This window comes from Triticum aestivum, chromosome 5B (genome assembly GCF_018294505.1).
Source record: "Triticum aestivum cultivar Chinese Spring chromosome 5B, IWGSC CS RefSeq v2.1, whole genome shotgun sequence".
Lineage (NCBI taxonomy): Eukaryota > Viridiplantae > Streptophyta > Magnoliopsida > Poales > Poaceae > Triticum > Triticum aestivum.
In genome coordinates, this window is record NC_057807.1 from 398,286,927 (window position 1) to 398,305,678 (window position 18,752).

The following is an 18,752-nucleotide window of genomic DNA, read 5'->3' on the forward strand; positions in this document are numbered from 1 at the left end:
TCTCACCAACATGATCCGCAGGGATCTTGAACCCCGTGTGTCTGACGTTTGGAAGGCCGCCTTAGGGCGCCTCCAGATCCACTTCCCCCCGCTCGGGGAGCCTTTGGGACAACACCTCCATGTCATCCGCAGGCCGAGGAGAAGTGGCCGTCGGAAGTGAGTTCATTGCTGACTCACTCAAGGACCCGTCCGAAGACGACACCTCAGGATGGGCACTAGTCGGACTGCATACAAGTTCGGTGTTACAACAAAACTATGAAGCAAAATTACGATGGAGTGTGGATACTTACGATCGCACTAGGGGCTTCTTCCTGGGCAGCCACCCTTCCTCGCTATCGGCAGCGGTGCGGAGTAGTCCGGAAGGGACACCTTTCCCTTCTTGGACGTCCCAGTCTCCCCTACCGGGGCGGCCTTCCTCTTTTCCTCCCCCCAGTATGGGGAGGTGGAGTTTCTTCTTGTTTCCCCCCGCTTCTGCGGGAGGAATCTACCTCGTCGTCATCAGATGACAAGTATGACGGCCTTGCGCCAGGGGGCTCTCTTCGTCCCCTGGTCCGTCGTCGCAGGCTGCCCATCCTTTCCGTATGGGGCGGCCTCCTCTTCTTTTCCTTCTTCCCCTTCGGGGGAGGAGTCTTCCTCGTCCTCTTCGTATGAGGCTTTTGGTGCAGCCTTACGCTGGAGACCCTTTCGAGTCCCCGGGGCCTTCTTATCGGCCTTCTTCTCCGACCCCTTGTAGGGCGCCGGGACCAGTATCTTCGTCAGAAGATCATTAGCTGGGCTTTCCGGTAGCAGAGCCAGACAATCAATCTGCTCCGCTGTCTCCACATAATCCTGAATAAACATGCACAATTACCTAAGGCTCCCCCATAATTATATTGGGAAGAATCGAATTCGGTGGCAGCCTGAGAACTCACCTGAATAGGATGCCGCGCGGCGTGGAGTCCACAGTCCTCGGATATGAGAGGAGGTACTTCGGAGGCCTTGAATAACACCTTCCACACGTTTTTGTGCTTCATGCCATAGAGCCTCTGGAGCGTCTGGTGTTCGGCCGGGACAAACTCCCACAGATTGAATGCCCGCCTTTGGCACGGCAGAATCCGGCGAACGAGCATGACCTGGATCACGTTGACAAGCTTGATGTTCTTTTCCTTCATTCCCTTGATGCAGTTTATGAGTCCGGTCAGCTCTGAAGATTCGCCCCATAACAGGCCCTTCTGTTCCCAGGAGGTGAGCCACATAGGGGTTCTAGATCGGAACTCGGGGGGCCACCACCCAATTGGCGTCGCGCGGCTCGGTGATGTAGAACACCCCGATTGCCACCCCTTCATGGTTTCGGCAAAGGAGCCGTCAAGCCAGGTGACGTTAGGCATTTTGCCCACCATGGCTCCTCCGCACTCCGCTTGCTGGCCGCTCACGATTAAGGATGGCAATGGGTCGGGTTTGGATCGGGTTAAACAATATCAAATCCATATCTATATCCATGACGACAGTCTTTGCCCGCCCATGAAAAAATCCATGGGTGAAAAATTGTGTCCATGTCCAAATCCGATGGATATCCATATCCACTGTATATCCATTGGGTCCTCTCGAGACATATAAATAAGACTTAACACAATATTAACATAAACTTCGATTCTTCACCTCGTGGCAGGCTAGGCTTCACTTATGGTAAATCAACATCCAGTAACAACCTTAGATTATTTAGTATTTTTCTAACAGATGAGAATGACGAGTCATTTAAGAAGGAGATAAAAATAAGGGAAGGGGTGTTGGAGTATGTTACAGAGGGGATTGACTATCAACTTATAAAAGTTACGATGGGGATTGTGTAATTTCTTATGCATGTTTTAGATTAAAAAGTGTAAAATTGCAGTGGGACATGTGAACGTGGGGCAGGGATAGCAGATTTTTTCCCATTAAGTCAGACTATCGGGTCGGGTTTGGGTATATCCATGGGTACAAGATTATATCCATGCCCTGCCCACGTACAATCGGGTCGGGTTTGGGCGCCGCCCATGGACACAAAAGCATATCCAAACCCTATCCATTTGGGTCGGATATCCATGGATATAATTGCCATCCTTACTCTCGATCTTCGGCTTCACGCAGAAGGTTTGCAGCCACAAGCCGAAATGAGGCTTGATGCGGAGGAAAGCCTCGCATACGACGATGAACGCCGAGATGTTGAGAACGAAGTTCGGGGCTAGATCATGGAAATCTAGCTAGCCCGTAGTAGAACATGAGCCCGCGGACGAAAGGGTGGAGTGGAAACCCCAGTCCACGGACGAAGTGGGCAAGAAACACGACCCTCTCGTGGGGTCCTAGAGTTGGAATGACCTGCCCGCCGTCTGGTAGCGGGTGCGCTATGTCTGCGCCCAAGTATCCGGCCGCTCGAAGACTTGCGATATTCTTCTCCTTCACGGTGGAAGCCACCAATTTGCCTCCTGCTCCGGACATGTTTAACTGTGCGGAGAAGGCTTGGACTAGGGCGCTGGAGATCGAGGAGGCAAGAGTGGGCAGAGGAAGAAGAAGGCGTGGGTAAGAATGGGGAACTCTTATCCCTTTATAGAGGCGACAAAAGCGGAGCGCCTCCCCACTAGCCTGTTGAGAATCGCTTACTTCCCAATCGCCCCGATTGATGGAACGGGGGGATTACCCATACCCGTATTGATGAGAATCCCGTGATAAGGGGACATGATCTCTGCTTTGACAGGACGTGTCAAGGAAACCGCCTCGCAATACACGCTCTGGCTGGTTGTGAAAAGAAAAACGGTTTGAATAATGACCCAACCATAAGGACATGTCACGTCGTTTAAAAAGTTGTCAGCTGAAGTATCATTCTCTCTATGGTGGTATCTGAAGATCATTTTACATATCCGAACAGGGTCTACGTGTTCGATAATTATCTTGGAGTATTCGGAGGAGGAACCCGCCTTGCAATGCCGAAGACAAGACTGCGTGTCGGACTCATCGTCATTGAAGCCTGGTTCAGGGGCTACTGAGGGAGTCCTGGATATGGGGGTATCCGGACAGTCGGACTATATACATCATCCAGACTATTGAAGCGTGAAGATACAAGACTCAAGACTTTGGCACGTGTCCGGATGGGACTCTCCTTTGCGTGGAAGATAAGCTTGGCGATCCGGATATTATGTTCCTTCCTTGTAACCGACTCCATGTAAACCCTAGCTCTCCGGTGTCTATATAAACCGGATAGGATGGTCCTTAGAAGGCCGATCACAATTACAATCATACCATCATAGGCTAGCTCTTAGGGTTTAGCCTCTATGATCTCGTGGTAGATCTACTCTTGTACTACACATATCTTCAATATTAATCAAGCAGGAAGTAGGGTTTTACATCCATCGAGAGGGCCCGAACCTGGGTAAACATTGTGTCCCTTGCTTCCTGTTACCATCAGCCTAAGACGCACAGATCGGGACCCCCTACCCAAGATCCGTCGGTTTTGACACCGACACCAGCCCCTGGTGAAATTGCAAGTGCATGGAATCTGAACATATTCATGCATCCAGAATTTATTAGAATGTAGTATTTTGATTCGCACCGTGCTTTTTACAGTCCGGCAAGTTCTCCGGCCCAACCGGCCTCGTCAGAGGACTCGTTGAGTTCCGATGCCTTGGAGAGTGAGACACCTCCTAGGGCCCCTTCCCCAAAGCCTAGCTCTGACACCAAGGTGTCGTCCAAAAGGGTCTTGAGCCAGGGGGCGTAGCTTGGGGGCCGGACGCGCGGGAGCGGCGGTTCCCATGAATGTCGATGGCGGGGGCGATCATGGATCTAGCCCGCAGCCGGACACAGTCCCGGAGGCCCTTAAGGCTCCGGGATCAGGCAGGCAACCCCTCTTGACTGGAGGGGGCGACCCTACTCCACCTGTGACCTCCGTCCAACCATAGGTGCCAGGCGGCCTATCGACAGCACTGGAGAGTGCGTCCATCATTGATGAACACCACGCCGTTATGGGTGTGGTGATAGAAAAGATTCAGGCTGCCGAGAGCGGACTGAATGAATCCTGCGGCAGCCTTATAAAAGGCTTGGAGGTACGTGTAGAAGACTATCATAGTATAGATAGTAGCCCATGATACACTGTCCGGAGAGGACAGGAACCGGACAGGGGATCAACTTCCCGTCCGTAGGAGACTTAGCTAATGACATATATGTATTATGAATCAAATGTCTGCAGCGATTGCCTCCTCTCATACTGCGGAAGTGTCCGGACTCAAGCAGAGTCTAGTGCGCGCCGAAGAGGAAATCGGCCGAGTGAAGAAGCAGTTGGAGGACCAACAAGGTATGTTTATAAACTTTTAGTAAGTTTTAGCATAAGTAAGTAGTTGTGACTATCTTAGAGTATATATATCGCGCACTCCAGGGGCAAATGCCGAAATTGAGGCGCTCAAGAAGGCTGTTGCCTTGGACGAAAAGAAAGCAGCCGCAGAGCAGGCTCTCCATGAAAAACACGGAGCGAGGGTTGTGGAAGCTAAATGAGAGCTTCAGGAGGCCGTAGGGAGAAGCGAGAGCTTGGAGCAGAGTCTATTATTGAAAGAATCCGAACTCGCCCAAGCTCTTCGGACCGCGAATGAGGTTCCGGAGGAAGCCTAGACTGCGTTGAAGGATATTCAGGAGGCGCGGAAGATTGCGGCCAGTAAGGTTTTTTTTTGTTCAAAGCACCTTACGCTTTTGCAGGGAATATTCATGGTGACCCATTGAATCCTGATTTTTCAGGGGCATTTGCGGATTTGCCGCGCAACATATCTGATGCTGCCCAATTCTGCCGAGCTGAGACAAAGGAAACTGCGGAGTAGCTCTTCTGGTCCCCGTATTTGGCGCCGAACTATCCAGTGCCATTTGTCGACCAGATCAAAGAGCTGATCGAACTGCATCAGGTGACCGAACTAGCCATGAAGGATCTGGTTATCCGGCTGTGGCCCGCCGAGCCTATACTGAGCAGTTTATTTGGGCTCGTGAAGCGGATTGTGAGGGCCTGCCCTCAGCTGGACGTCATTAAGTGGTCGGTTTGCATAGAAGGGGCACGAATGGCATTTTCCCGTGCGAAAGTGCACTAGGGGAAGCTTGATGCTGAGAAGCTGATGACCGAGGGGCCGCCGAAGGGGAAGGAACACCGCAAGCCCGAACTATATTATGATGGTGTCCTGAAAGGTGCCCGCCTCATGGCCGAGGAATGTATGAAAGACATTATTTTTCCTTGAAAGGAGATGTGCTATCCTTTGTAAGGCAAAACAGAGTCACTTATATGTAGGTGCCTGCTATTTTTAAATTCTATTCCTGCACAGCCGTTTAATATGTTAGTCTTGAGAGTTGGCCAGTCGTTGGCTTCTGCCCCCACGTAAGAGCTACGGGGGTGTTCGGGATAAACCTGAACACTCTTTATCCAGTTCTTGGGTCCATGAAGGAGGTGTTCAGCACAACGAACCAGGCAATCAGACTATATGGCTTTATTACTCTCACTTAGCCATAGGAATTCGAGTATGGGAGGCGCAGCCCCTGGTGTTCGGAAGACTTCACGGGGGCTCTAATAGCGCTTGATCGGTGGACCGATCCTTCGCACGCTGCATTTTATTATGGCATTTATGTGGAATAAATCCTTAAAGATTTTACAACCTCTCGAACAGCTGACCAGCTCTCGCCTTATCATGACAGTCGGTTTTCGGCTTTCTCTACTGAGGTGTTCGTCCGGCAGAACCGGGACACAATCGCAGTAGTTCTCCCAGCGCTACCTTAGCCTATATTGCGGAACGTAAGGTACCAAAACATGGGAGCCGGGAAAACCCAACCAATGACCCAAGACATGATTCGGAGATGATGCATATAAAGCTATAAGTTTGGGGTGCCGAACGACCGAGAAGGTGTTCGGACTTTAGTCATCATAGTATGGGTGCAAGGAAGCCCCTGACGTTTCAAAGGCATAACACGATGTTCGGATGCCGTTATGACAAAATGTCGTTGAGAAATAGCAGATAAGTGTCAAATCACTCTACATGCTATATTTAAGTAACACGTCTATGCGTATAAGTACGATGCATGTTATAAAAGAGAGGCATGACGGCAGAACCTATTAGGGCCGGGCGGTGGTTGGTTGTGTGCGAGTCCGAAGGAATATCCGGATTGTATTCAGGTGGGGTGGAGATCCACCATGTGTGCGTCCGAGATGCTTCCAAGTCGTCGGTCCAGTTGTGCGCGAGGGCGAACCTGTGAATAATGCTTAAGAGGCGTGTGTGAGCAGTGGCTGAGTCGTGGATGTGATCCGTCCGGCTTACGCTGAAGGATATGTATGAGCTATGGTTAGGATGGGGTATCATGAAGTAGTTCGGACTCCTTTGTCGGTGTCCAGGAGTTCGGCTGTCGAATATAAGTTCGATTGAAAAAACCATGACTCGCTGCTTCAGTGAATAAAGTAGCCGAATATTCTTCGGCACTGAGGCGAAGCTCGGTCTTGACCGCATTTGTGACTTCATCACGTGGGTCTTGGGTGGTAATGCGTTGAGTTGCAGTGTATCCTGGCGGTGCTGAGTAGCTACTGCCTAGAGGTGTTAGACCGAAAGTTGGTATGACATTTTTGGCTATCCAGAGACCAGCTCCGGGGTGGCGGGGCCTAGATGCCCGCCATGCATTTTTATGATACTCTAGAATGAGTTTTTTGGTGAGTCTGATCCTCGAGTTATTAGTCCCTAGAATTGATAATCTAGGCCTCTTCACGCTCCTTCCGGCGCCGGCCTGCCGATTTGTTTAAAGACCCAGCATTCTCTATTGGTATGATTGGCAGCCACTCCTGGGGTGCCATGAATTTGACATGGGAGGTCAAGTATGCGGTTCAAGCTGGAGGGGTCCGAATTAAGATGTTGAAGTCTCTTATCCCGCTCAATGGGTTGAGGATTACGGGCTCCTGTGTTGATTATCGTTCCCTGGGTGCCATTTTTTGCCTTGGGACGCTTATATTTGTTGCACCAAGGTTTGTAGACTCTGTTTTTGTCCGCTGATGCGTCCGGGGTGCTTGCCATGTTACTGTTTGGTATATAATGCTGGTCTTGTGTGCAGCCCCTTGTCGCGGTGTGCTGTCTGTGGGGTGTGGGCCTACGTTTGACTTTTAGTGCCGCCTCCTCGAATTGAGGTAGCAGCCAGCGTTTTGGGTAGTATTTTGTTCGGCGCTCGAGTCCGTATTCTTCGGCTGCCCGGGCCTTAGTGCGTCTGTTTGTGAGCAGTTCTTGGTCAGCTTGGAGTTGCTGCTGCTTCTTTTTCAGGCTTCTTGCAGTAGCTATAAGCCTGCGCTTGAAGCGCTCCTGCTCTATGTGATCCTCTGGTACGCCGAATTCGTCGTCACCGAGGCTCACCTCGTCTTCGAAGGGAGGCATATAGTTATCGTTCTCCAAGTATCCATCCTCGCCTGTTCGTTTGGGCTAGCCTGCCCGTGTTCCTGTTCGGCTTGCTCGAAGATGGGTTGATCAGGATCGTATTCCTCTTCGGCACCCTCTAGATTTTCTCCAGTGCCGGTATTGTTGTGGCGAGGCTTGGAGCGGCGCCGATGACGCCCATGTTTTGCTTTCTTCCCCGAGGGGTTATCTCCCGTTGCCTCATCGCCATTGGTTTCTTTGAGAGTATCCACCATATATATATCATATGAAGAGGTGGCAGTCCAGCGCCCTGTAGGCGGTGGTTCCTGTTCTTCTCCCACATCGTCGTCTATACCGTCGTTGTCTTCGGAGTCGAAGTTAAGCACGTCGGTCAAGTCATCGACCGTGGCTATTAAGTGGGTGGTGGGTGGAAACGAATTTCTTCGTCGCCAGCTTCCCACTCGAGACGGACATAGTTCGGCTAGGAGTCTCTTGACAAAGAGAGAGACCTTAAAGAATCTAGCATGTCTCAGAAGGGTGAGTGCTGAAAGATATCCGCGGCGGCGAACTCCATGACTGGAGCCCAATTAGATTCGATGGGCATGGATACGCGCGGTCCGGAACACACTACCGGAGGTGAGTCCGGGGGTCCGGAGGTACAGATTTCCTGAGGAGAGGGGTCTGTGTTCGGATCCAACGCGGATGAGCGTGTGGCCTTCAGGGCAGGGTCCATCCACACGTCCTCGGAAGGCACGACCTTCTCTGGAACAAAGTCTGAAGCTGTTGGAGGTGCGATATTCCGAATACAGTCCGACTACAGATCTAGGTCATGCACGTCGTGATTGTTCGGCGCTCCTGAAACGGGCCTGAATCCGTCGAAGATCAAGTCTCCGCAGATGTCGACCGTGTAGTTTAGGTTTCCAAACCTGACCTGATGGCCAGGGGCGTAGCTATCAATCTGCTCCAGATGGCCAAGCGAGTTGGCCCGCAGTGCAAAGCCGCCGAACACGAAAATCTGTCCAGGGAGAAAAGTCTCACCTAGGACAGCGTGTTTGAAGGTTGGAGAAGCCATCCAGCCTTGCAGTGACGACACAGAGGAACTCTCAATCAAAGCACCAATTTCGGGGTCAAAACCGGCGGATCTCGGGTAGGGGGTCCCGAACTATGCGTCTAAGGCTAATGGTAACAGGAGACTGGGGACACGATGTTTACCCAGGTTTGGGCCCTCTCGATGGAGGTAATACCCTACTTCCTGCTTGATTGATCTTGATGATATGAGTATTACAAGAGTTGATCTACCATGAGATCAGAGAGGCTAAACCCTAGAAGCTAGCCTATGGTATGATTGTTGTTGTGTCCTATGGACTAAACCCTCCGGTTTATATAGACACCGGAGGGGGCCAGGGTTACACAAAGTCGGTTTAGAGAGGAGGAGATCTACATCCGAATCACCAAGCTTGCCTTCCACGTCAAGGAGAGTCCCATCCGGACACGGGACGAAGTCTTCTATCTTGTATCTTCATAGTCCAACTGTCTGGCCAAAGTATATAGTCCGGCTGTCCGGATACCCCCTTATCCAGGACTCGCTCACATGGGGTAGTAACCATGAACCAGAACTCCACAACCACAAGCACTTCACACCAATTGTGCAGCCCAGGGAAACTAGCAACCATGCACAACTAGTACGAAAGGAGGATAGCTATGAATGAACCATCTACATCGAGTGCGCGCTGCGCAATGCAAAAAAATAGTAACAACGAACAGGTCGTACTTGACACCAAAACTACGACGGATCCACCTAAGCCAATCACACACGTAGCACGAACGTCCAGAATTAAGATGGCTAGCATTACACAATCCGTACCTTCGGCCTTCGGTGGGGCGGAAGCCAGTCAGCCAAACATTGACGGTAATGAAGAGGGGTAGGGCCAACGGTGGCACGACCCTCCGCGGGGTCACCGAGATCTCTCATTGACCCGGTCGCGTTTCAGTCATTGTCGTGCTCCCCTCGCCACCGTGCGTGGTCACTGGTTTGGCGGCAGTGGCGGTTCCCCTCGTCGAGGTGTCCGCGTGGGGCGGTGGCGGCTCGGGCACGGGGGGCGCGGCGGGGCGGCACGACGATGGGGGTGGCGTGGGGTGGTGCGATGACGAGGGTGGCGCGGGGCGGCAGCGGCATGGGGGCGGGGTGGCGGCGGCTCGGGGGCAGGACAAAGAGAGAGAGGGGACAAAGAGATGGGTCAGCGGGCTCGTTGGCCTTTCGTTAGGGCACAGTTATTTGCCGTCTGCTAGCAGACGGCAAAGATCCTAGCTAACAGACGTTAGTTTGGCCATTTCTTTGCTGTCTACTAGCAGACGGCAAAGAAGCTTTGTCGTCAGCTGGTGGACGGCAAAGAAAGTGTCCGTTAGGTGGTCATCGCCAGTGGGCCACCCACACTCTTTGCCATCCGCCAACAGACGGCCGTAAGCTGGCTGACTACAAAGAAATGGCTGACGGCAAACATGACCTTTGCCGTCAATTTTCCTCAAGCTGATGGCAAAGACATTCTTTCCCATCAGCCACCTGACCACAAAGAGCTGGCTGACGGCAAAGATCCTGATTCTAGTAGTGTGTATTGGGTGTGTTGGGGACACAAGAGACTCTTTGCTATTTGGTTGCAGGGTTGAGAGACCATCTTCATCCTATGCGTCCCACGGATTAATAAACCTTAGTTCATCCAATTTAGGGAAATTTGTTACTGTCCTACAAAACTCTGCGCTTGGAGGCACACCACGAGTTTACGAGAAAAAGGTTCCATAGTAGACATCAAGCTCTTTTCTAGCGCCGTTGTCGGGGAGGTGAGTGCTTGAAGGTATATCTTTAGATCTTGCAACCGAATCTTTCAGTTTCTTGTTTTATCACTAGTTTGGTTCATAAAAGAAAACTACAAAAAAATGGAAGTGAGGTGCCTCATATTCTTCGTCTTTATAATGCCTTTCTTGAAAATGATGGAAAGGAAAATTGTGCTCAATTGATAGAAGAAGAGTTCAATAAAATGTTTGGCATAAAATCTTTGAATGATGTGCATGGTTGAAATATTGCTAATATGAATTCTTTGAATATCCATGATGCTAATGATATGAAAAGCCATAAGCTTAGGGATGCTATGTTTTATGAAGATGATATTTTTAGTCCCCCAAGTTTTGATGAGAAAAATCATTATGATGAAAGCATGCCTCCTATTTATGATGATTATATTGATGAAAGTGGGTTAGGAAGACCGTCAACTCTAGGTAAAAAGTATCCCGCTATTTTGGAGGGTGTTGAATCTTTTCGTAATAATTATGAAAGTGGATTTCATGAGGTCATGACTTTACTTAATGATGAATCCACTATTTTGGAAGAGGTTTCAGTTAACTATGATAAAAAAAGTTGCTATATATGATGATTATTATGATGATATTTATGCTACAAAGAGTAAAGATATCCAAAGAAACTTGTGATCATGATTCTAATGCTCAAATTGATCAAGTATCATGTGATAATTATTTTTTTGAGTTTGCTCCCACTATTGATGAGAATAAATTTGCTTATGTGGAGAGTAATAAACTTTTTATGCATGTGGATCATGAAAATAATGCTTTATGTGATAGCTATATTTTTGAATTCATTCATGATACTACTGAAAAATATTATTTGAGAGGAGCATATGCTTCTACATATTTCACTAATATAAAGTTTCCTCTCTATGTGTTGAAACTTTCGAAGCCATGCTTGTTTTGCCTTCCTATGCTAGTTGATTCTTTCTCCCATAAATTGTTTGCTCACAAAATCCCTATTGATATGAAGTGTGTTAGGCTTAAATGTGCTAGTAATATGCTTCATGATGCTCCCGTTATGTTTCAATTCTTATCTTTCGTGTGAGCAACATTGAAATCATCATGCCTAGCTAAAAAGGCATTAAAGAAAAAGCTCTTGTTGGGAGATAACCCAACACTATTACCTACTGTTTCTGTGTGTTCACATGATTAAGCTACTATAGTAATCATGTTTTATAGCTTTTGTTTCAATAAAGTGCCAAGTAAAGCCTTTGGGGTAGTGTGGATGATAGTTGACTTGATTATGTGCAAAAACAGAAACTTTTTCTTCCAGTAACAGAATTGTTTAAATTCACTAAAATGTGGTAGAATTCTGACTTTTACACATGATTGGTATACAAATTTCCTATGTTGTTCTAATTTTTCAGAATTTTTGGATTTACATAAGTATGGTCATTGTCTAGATCTTTATAGACTATTCTGTTTTTGATAGATTCTGTTTTCAATGGATAGTTTGCTTGTTTTAGTATTTCCATAGTTTATATTAAGTGATATAAATTGTGGAAATGATAAGGTACATTAGGCATTGTGTGAGAAAAATTATTAATCTTGTCTTTGACAGTACCCAAGTGGATGATTTGTTTTATCATACTAACCTATCTTACAAAGTTCCGTTAAGTTTTGTGTGATTGAAGTTTTCATGTTTTGGGTGAGATATCGACATCAAGAGAATAAGGAGTGGAAAGAACATAAGCTTGGGGATGGCCAAGTCACACAAGGTAAGATTCAAGGAATACCCAAGAAACTAAGCTTGGGGATGCCCCGGAAGGCATCCCCTCTTTCGTCTCCAACACTCTCAGTAACCTCACCTGGAGCTATATTTTTATTCATAACATGATATGAGTTTTTCTTGGAGTGTCACTTTATTTTAGTTGGATTTGGTTTATTTTATTTAGAATAATGTTTTCCATCTTTTAGTTCAATAAAAATGTCAAGTATAGCCTTTACCATGCATATTTTGCAAGTCTATATGTTGCTATTTTGAAAACAAAAAGGTTTCTATCGTTGTAGGAATTCTTCTGGAAAGTTAGAACATGATAAAATCTTGAATATTTTACACAGTAAGATACAAAAAAAAATCTAAGTGTGGTAATTTTTCAGAATTTGTGGAGTTAGAGAAGTATGAATCTTCTTGCATTCTTTACAAACTGTCATGTTTTGACAAATTGTTGTTATGTTTGCATATGTTTGCTTGTTTAATGATTCCATTTGAGGTTAGGAGTATTAAATATGCAGAGGCATTTAGTATGCAATGTTAAATAATAATTTTAGTGATTTTCTATAGTAGATAATGATAAGGTTATTGCATTGATTTATACTAACTTATCTCACGAGTTCTTGTTGAGTTTTGTGTAGATGAAGTTTTTAAGATAAGGAAACCATGATATAAAAGGAGTTAAGAAGACACAAAAGCTCAAGCTTGGGGATGCCCAAGGCATCCCTAATTAATATTTCCAGAAGTCTCAAGCATCTAAGCTTGGGGCTGCCCAGGTTGGCATCCCACTTTTCTTCTTGAACATTGATCGGTCAGTTTTGGTTGAGCTTAAGTTTTTGCTTCTTCACATGATATGTGCTATCCTTGGAATCTTCACTTGTATCTTTTTGGAGTAGTTTGTTATTCGTGCTTCACTTATATCCTATGAGTAAATGGTTGAATGAATTGGATATCATAAAACTAAAATTATATATGTTTCTTATGCTTATCCCAAGTGGAGTAATGACTTCACATATAAGAAGTAAGGTGGTAGAGTTTATTGAAAGTTAGCAAACACAACATTGGTCACTTGAACAATTCATAAAAGAATGTTGAAGGAAGTGAGATTTCACATATAAATATACTATCTTGGCATCTTCTATGATTGTGAGCTCCATTAATTATTGAGAAAATTCCTTATTTGGCCCTTTCTTAAAATTTGCTTCCTTTTTTTGGCTCCCTAAATTATTTCTTCCCTTTTTAACACTCAAACATTATTTTCTTCCCCCTGTGACCCTTTCATCCATTTTTTCCATCTAGTGTTGTTTAGTAAGACATACAAAGACAATTTTTCCCTAATGATAGTAGGGGGCATGAAGTTGCCATGAACGCACACGACACTGATCCGGGCCAAGGCCGACTGGAAGTTCCCCATGCCGGCCAAGCGGCCGACCATATCCTCCTCCCGTGCGTGGGTGCACCGAGGCTGCTGCCACCTCTCATGCATGGCAGAGGTGAGGCTGTCGGTCGTGTCTGTACATCGTGTTGGCTTTAGAACCCGAATTTGTATCGTCAAGAAACAATACATACGTGCAAGCTAGCACACACGGCAGCTTGATTGATTTTCAAGCAGCAGCAGTGTACATGCAAAGCTTGTAGGCTGGCACGTTAACTCTCGCGGTCTTGCCATAGACATACGATACAAGACTAGCTTATGTTGGATCGATCAGATCATCTTTAGGAACGTAGTGACTTCTCTCATTGGAACGAACGCGAAATAAATATAGATCATAGATTTATTGCCACGGGCTATGTAGTGCAAGTCGCCAGCCAGTCCATACGTGCACGGCTAGAGTGCACCTACTAGCTAGGTATTGTAGATCAATTAAGGTGTCTGCTTGGCTGCTTCATTGAGGCTAGCTCGCATGTACGTTTGTTAGCTTTTTTTGCGGGGTGTGTGTTAGCTTCTGTGTTCAACTACTAATCATGTATGCACTACCAGTGACTCGTTGATTCGTGTACATAGTTTAATTGTTTAATTGTGATTGGGACTCATTACAGGAACGACTCGATGGAGATAGAAGTTATCAGAAGCTTGTGCTCTTGCCTTCTTCCATCAGCCGATCTGTAATGCAATGGTCTGAACGTGTGCAACAGTCGTGAGCAAAATAGATCTCAGTAAGATGACACATTGACATGCCATGATCTAATTTATCATCAATAAGATTAATCTGTAAATAATCCGGTCACATACTACACTAAGGGTAAAATAGTCTTTTCAGGTTAGACTTAACACCGTTACTGGCCAAAACTGACAGAAGTGTCACATAGGGAACAAAATGAAGTTTGAGTGTCAAAACGAGAAGAAAATAAAATTTTGGGCCAAAAAAGGAAGAAATTTTAAGAAAGGGCCAAATAAGGAATTCTTTCTTAATTATTTTCAAACTTGAGCAAATTTTGAAGTTGGACAAGGAAGACAACGTAATGAGTTATGTTTGGGTATATTTGTATAGAAGTTATATTGTTATGGATCCTTCAACATGTGGTGCTTGCTTAGGATATTTTGCTAGCCTTCACCTGCACTAAGCGGGAATACTGTGTAACGCCTCGGATACAACTTTCCATGTTTGTAACCTCAACTGTTGCCATTTCTGGCTATGTGTTATGCTATTTCCTTCGTGGTTGGGTTTTTGTCTTTCGTTTTGCATTTTGTTCATGTCATGCATTTCATCTCATGTCATCATTCGCATTGCATCGGCATTGTTTTCTTAAAACTTGCATCCGCTCGTAGTTGCCACTCCACGCTTCTCTCCGTTGCGTTTGTTGACCGTTCTGAGACCGACCGGGTTTTCGATTCCCTCTTGTCTGACTGTTTGACCCTCTCTACGCTTTACTCAGACCCCTCGCGTGCGCATTCAAAAACTGCTCTGAACCCGAATCCGCTCAGTCATGACCGTTGAGTCCGGATCAACCCTGTAATACCACAATACTTCTTTTGCTTATTCTTTTGACTATCCGATTGACCCGAAGCCGTCCGATAATGGTCAGACGCCCCTAAGACTCCTTCCGCCTGCTATATATACAGACCAACCCTAAAATTTAGGGAGTTGTCCCATCCTCCACTCATCGCCGTCGCCACTCCACCGAACCCACATCAGGATCCCACCTGCCCAAACCACCGCCGCCATCTTCCCCTTGTTTTCCGCGCGCCCCCAATCGCGAGCTAGCCTCCAGATCCACCCGCAGACTCCACCCTCTCCTTGAATCCTCGCCCAGCCGCTCGAGTCTCTGCTTGTTGACCCTGCCGCTCGACCGTGCAGCCACCTAGGACCGCGACCACAGGAGCAGGAGCTCCTCTGCTCGCGCACCAACGCCCGTCGCTGGAGGTCTCCTTTCCTCCCGTCCTCGAGCTTGCCGGAGGCCTCCGCTGCCGCCGGAGCACCAGCTGCGAACAAGTTGAGCGCCTGCCGCGCCCCCTCTCCCCCTTCTTCTTCTTCCTCTGGGTTCTCTCTCTCAATCCTCTCTCTCTTCTGTTGCCATTGACAGGAGCTCGCCGCCGTGTTGATCTGCCTCCGCCGGCGTTCGAAGTTCCCATGGAGCCCGGCTTTGAACCCCTGCGCATCCCCGATGCCGGTCCTCGTCCGCAGCACCCCGGGGCCGCTGCGCCCCGTTTTCAACCCGGTCTGGCCGAGATCAATCCGTCCTGCGTCCGATCAAGGAGTCCCGTAGCCGAGCTCTGCTTCCGCCTGCCTGCGCCCAAGCCATCGCTGCCGCCGTCCCCTGCCACGCCAGCCCTGCCGCGACCTCTGCCTCCCTCTTCATCGAGCAGGAGCGCTCGCCCCCAAGTCCTGTTGCTGCCTCTGTTCAAGAGGAGGACGACGCAGTCGACGCCCGCGTTGACTGCGCCTCGTCCGCAAGCGACCGCTAGGTGGGCTCCAAGGCCCGGCTGTGCCCCCCAGCCGGCCTCCTTCTGCTTCCAATCAGGCCTCAGCCCATGGGTGAGCAGCCCCTCCAGCCACTCTCCTGTCCTATGCAGCCCGTTAGCATATGTGGCCCATATCATGTTTTTTTTTCAGTTCGGTGATTTTGCTATTTATCTAGTAAATTACTGTTTTACAGAAAAGACCCTCATGTTCATGCATTTATATCTCTCAAACCGTTCATCGGATTAAAATGATTTATATATGTAAAATGCTTAGAATTTTGTGTATATTAATAATATGCCACTTTCATCCATGTTTAAAATGTTTACAATGATGTTTGCATTAATTTGCTTAAATGCCATGTTAAAATGATTTATTTCATAACTAAATAACCATAGCTCCAAATTTAATAAACTTTATATGTAAATGGGGTGGAAAAATGCCTAGTTTAACATGGTCCACTTTATTTTCCTGTTTAACAACCTTAAAATATGATTTAGGGAAGAACAGTACCGAATCTAAAATATGCATATCGGGATTTTCCGGAATTGTTGTTTGTTGTTCCGACCTCATTTAAACTTGCCTAGATAGGTAGTTTCATTATGTTTCACCTCTTGCCATGTTTAACAACATTTAATATTGTTGTGTACCTAAACGAGATTAAACTAAATATGTCAATGTGGTGTTTTGTCAATATGCAACTCGTTGCATATTGAGCTCCACTTAACTTGTAGTATTGTTTGTTGCACTTTGCCATGCCATGCCTCATTTAAACCGGACATGCATCATACTTGTTTGTGCATCATGCCATGTTTATGCTTGTGCATTTACCATGTTGTTTGTTTATTTCCGGTGTTGCTTCTTAGTTCCGGTAATGTTGCAATTGTGAGGATTCGTTGGACTACTCCCGTTCATCTTCTTCATGGACTCATTCTTCTTCCTAGCGGGATTTTAGGCAAGATGACCATCACCTTGGATCTTATTATTATCATTGCTATGCTAGTTGCTTCATTCTATCGCTATGCTACGTTACCTATCACTTGTTCTTCAAGCCTCCCAATTTGCCATGCCAGCCTCTAACCTTCTTACCCTTCCCAGCAAACTGTTGCCTGGCTATGTTACCGCTTTTGCTCAGCCCCTCTTATAGCGTTGTTAGTTGCAGGTGAAGTTGAAGATTGCTCCATGATGGACAGGATTATGTTGGGATATCACAATATCTCTTATTTAATTTAATGCATCTATATACTTGGTAAAGGGTGGAAGACTCGGCCTTATGCCTGGTGTTTTGTTCCACTCTTGCCGCCCTAGTTTCCATCATACCGGTGTTATGTTCCCCGATTTTGCGTTCCTTACGCGGTTGGGTGATTTATGGGACCCCTTGACAGTTCGCATTGAATAAAACTCCTCCAGCAAGGCCCAGCCTTGGTTTTACCATTTGCCTCACCTAGCCCTTTTTCCCTTGGGTTTCCGGAGCCCGAGGGTCATCTTTATTTAACCCCCCCGGGCCAGTGCTCCTTCGAGTGTTGGTCCGAACTGAGCTGCCTGCGGGGCCACCTCGAGGAAACTTGAGGGTTGGTTTTACTCGTAGCTAGTCTCATCCGGTGTTGCCCTGAGAACGAGATATGTGCAGCTCCTATCGGGATTTCGGCACATCGGGCGGCTTTGCTGGTCTTGTTTTACCATTGTCGAAATGTCTTGTAAACTGGGATTCCGAGTCTGATCGGGTCTTCCTGGGAGAAGGAATATCCTTCGTTGATCGCGAGAGCTTATCATGGGCTAAGTTGGGACACCCCTGCAGGGTATAAACTTTCGAAAGCTGTGCCCGCAGTTATGGGCAGATGGGAATTTGTTAATGTCCGGTTGTAGATAACTTGACACCAGATCCGAATTAAAATGCATCAACCGTGTGTGTAGCCGTGATGGTCTCTTTTCGGTGGAGTCCGGGAAGTGAACACAGTTTTGGGTTATGTTTGACGTAGGTAGGAGTTCAGGATCACTTCTTGATCATTACTAGTTGACGACCGTTCCTTTGCTTCTCTTCTCGCTCTTATTTGCGTATGTTAGCCACCATATATGCATAGTCGCTACTGCAACCTCACCACTTTACCCCTTCCTTTCCCTTTAAGCTTTGCTAGTCTTGATACCCATGGTAATGGGATTGCTGAGTCCTCGTGGCTCATAGATTACTACAACAACAGTTGCAGGTACAGGTTATGCGATGATCTTGATGCGAGAGCGATGTTTGCTTGTTTTGGAGTTCTTCTTCTTCTTCTTCGATTAGGGAATAGGTTCCAGGTCGGCAGCCTGGGCTAGCAGGGTGGATGTCGTTTGAGTTTCTATTTGTGTTTCATCCGTAGATAGATGGTTCTCTTATGTAAGATGATGTTGTATTCGTGTGGCATTGTATGCCTTATGTATGTATCCCTATCTATTATGTAATGTTGATGTCATGATATCCACCTTGCAAAAGCGTATCAATATGCGGTTCTATCCTTGGTGGGACCTTCGAGTCTCTTTAGGATAGTATCGCATATTGGGCGTGACATATTGCTTGGGCATCCACTTCCTTAAACCCAAAGTTATTACATATGATTCCACCATACCTACCTATAAGCGGTATTTACCTGCCATTCCAAATAAATTTACATGTGCCAAACGATAAATCTTCAAATAATAATCTATTTTGTATGCCAAAGTCGCTCATGAACCGACAGGGGGTGGTCAGTATCTTCCATGCTAGATGGATTATTCTCACAATGAATGTTTATTCGCTTGTCATTCATGAGAAAGTGGCTGGTAATTGGGATGCCCAGTCCTATGATCAAAATCAAAATCAAAATATAATAATGAAACAAAAATCCCCCGGATAGTTGTTGGTATGGAGGGAACCTGAGGATTTGGCTCGCCATTGCTTGTGTTTGT